Source organism: Crocuta crocuta, unplaced genomic scaffold, assembly GCF_008692635.1.
Source record: "Crocuta crocuta isolate KB4526 unplaced genomic scaffold, BGI_CrCroc_1.0 scaffold299, whole genome shotgun sequence".
Classification (NCBI taxonomy): domain Eukaryota; kingdom Metazoa; phylum Chordata; class Mammalia; order Carnivora; family Hyaenidae; genus Crocuta; species Crocuta crocuta.
This window is the reverse complement of record NW_027532747.1, coordinates 10,273,337-10,275,727: the sequence shown is the minus strand read 5'-3', so window position 1 is coordinate 10,275,727 and position 2,391 is coordinate 10,273,337.

Below are 2,391 nucleotides of genomic sequence, written 5' to 3'. Positions count from 1 at the left end.
GGCCCCCGCCGCCATGTTTTCCTTCCTTATACCTGGCCCTGCCACCGCGGCCAGCGGCTCCGCTCCGCTCTCCCGCTTCAAATGTCCCCAGCCGAGGGGCGCCTGCTGCCGCTGCGACTGCTACCACTGCGCGGGAGACTTCGGGAGCCCCCGGGCGCACGAGCCCTCCTGGCTCCTGGAAGTCCCTTTCCCTCTGCCGCTGCCACCGCCTCTTCCGTCTTCCTCACAGAGCCAAAGCCGCCGCCATCTTGGTTCGCCCCTCAATAGCGGCGCGCGGGGCCACCCAGGCAGCAGCTGCAGGGGCGGCCCGTTGGCCCCACCATTTAAAGAGACAGGAGCGAGGCCGGCAGCCTCGCTGCGGCGGCGGCCTCGGGCGGGGGGGGGGGCGGGAGCGCGGGGAGCGGAGGAGGCGGAACGCTGGTCGCGCCGGTGACGGCCCGGGGCTCCCTCGCGCTCCCTGCACGCACCGTCGTGCGAGCGCGGGGCGGTGTGTGCGCCGTCGCGCCCTGTGTTCGTCATCAGCCCCGCTCGGGGATTCGAAAGGGGCGTGGAACTCGCCTTCGGCCTTGGCGCGCCTGCCCGCTGTGCGCCCGCCGCCCGCCTGGCGTCTCCGGCTCCCGGCGCGACTCCCTTCGCGGTGGCTCAGCGTCCGGCAGCTGCTGTCCCTCCCTGGCCTGCAGGCAGGGGCTGGGCCGCGTCGCCCTGGGGCTCCGTCGCGGCGCGTCCGCCTCCGCGAATGTCCTCTCCCGGCCTCCCTGGGGCTGGACTGGGCTCCCCGAGCGCAGGGGCCGGGAGGCGCCGGAGCCTCGCGGGGTTCAGGCGTTTCTCCTTCGGGGAGACATTGAAAAGCTTCCGGGAAAGGCCGCGGGTTTGCAGGGCGGGTCTTGGGAGCCGCCGTGGGGCACGCACTGGTGTGGCGAGTCCAGAAACGGGACGGCTGGCGCCAGANCTCCCCTTACATTCTGGCTGCTCCTGCCATTCCTTTATTCTTCATCAGAACTGTTCTTTTCTAGTCCTCCATATTGCAGCACAAAAAAAAAAAAAAAAGATCTTGAAAGGCTTACGAAACCAGATACGGATCCGATACTGTGTGATCGGGATGACTAATTCTCAACGTTAGATATTAAGCACTGCTAAACTTCACAAAGGAATCAGATTCTCATTCCAAATGCTCATGCTCATGCAAGTGAGAGCCACCGTTTGGGGGGCTTTTCCCACTTGCCAGGACGTCTAGGTCATCGCTGTCCCCTAGAAATAAAATGAGCCACGTGTAATTAAAGATTTACAGCAGCCACTTTTTGAAAAAGGACAAAGAAACTACTGCAATTTGCTTTAATGTGTTTTATTGAATCCAGTAGCTTCAAAATATTCCTATAAAATTAATGACATTTTACCGGTTTTTCGAACGAAGTTCAAGACGTAAGGTGTGTTTTACTCGTGGTGTAAATTTCTACTTGGAAGCTAAGTTTTCATTGCAAATAATCTGTAGAGTTTATTAAATTTACAACTGAAAAAGATTCACACTATGCAGTAATTTGAAAAAAGATTTTCCAAAAAGAAGCATCGATTTCTGAATGCAAAATTTAATTAAAATTAAGTAAAGTTTAAGTTTCAGTTCCTCGTCCCCTCGCAAGCCACATTTCAAGTGCTCAGTAGGCAGGTTCGGATGCTTAACATCACCAAGAATCTCATCTCTAGGCTGCAATGCGGTTCGGGTACCACCCATCTATACTCAGAAAGAGGCCCTGACAGCATGACCAGTGCTGAGGGTTTTACCAGGATGTGGGATTTTCTGTTTTAAAATCAGAAGTTGGGGGGCGCCTGGGTGGCTCAGTGGGTTGGGCTTCCGACTTTGGTTCAGATCATGATCTCGCGGTTTGTGGGTTCAGNGGCATGGAGGAGGACACTTTGGGGATGAGCACTGAGTGTTATGTGGAAACTAATTTGACAATAAACTATTAAAAAAAAAAAAAGAACAGCTGCCAACTTTGATTTGCAAACAAAAGTGAAAAATAATAAAAACAAGGCAGTTTTCTCTAAAAACTAAAATGCAATACTTTCAAGCATGAGGGCATGACAGCGATTTTGTCCACTTTAGATGCAGTAAGATACCACTATATTCATTTGTTACTACTTCCTTGATCCTCAAACCAAACATGAAATACTTTGTGGAAAAATCAGCTGGTCCCTGCCTTCACTCTCACCTCCCTCCTAAAACATGCTCTGTATTATAACTGGCGGTGCTTTTGTCCAAATGGAGTACGATCTAGCCAGCCAATATGTTTTTATTTCTACTATTTGTATTTTCCCACTCTAGGTCAAGAGAAAGAACTTGAGCTATTGAAAGAAAGCTCCTCTGCCTTCTGAGGGCAGCAGTGAAAATCAGATCTT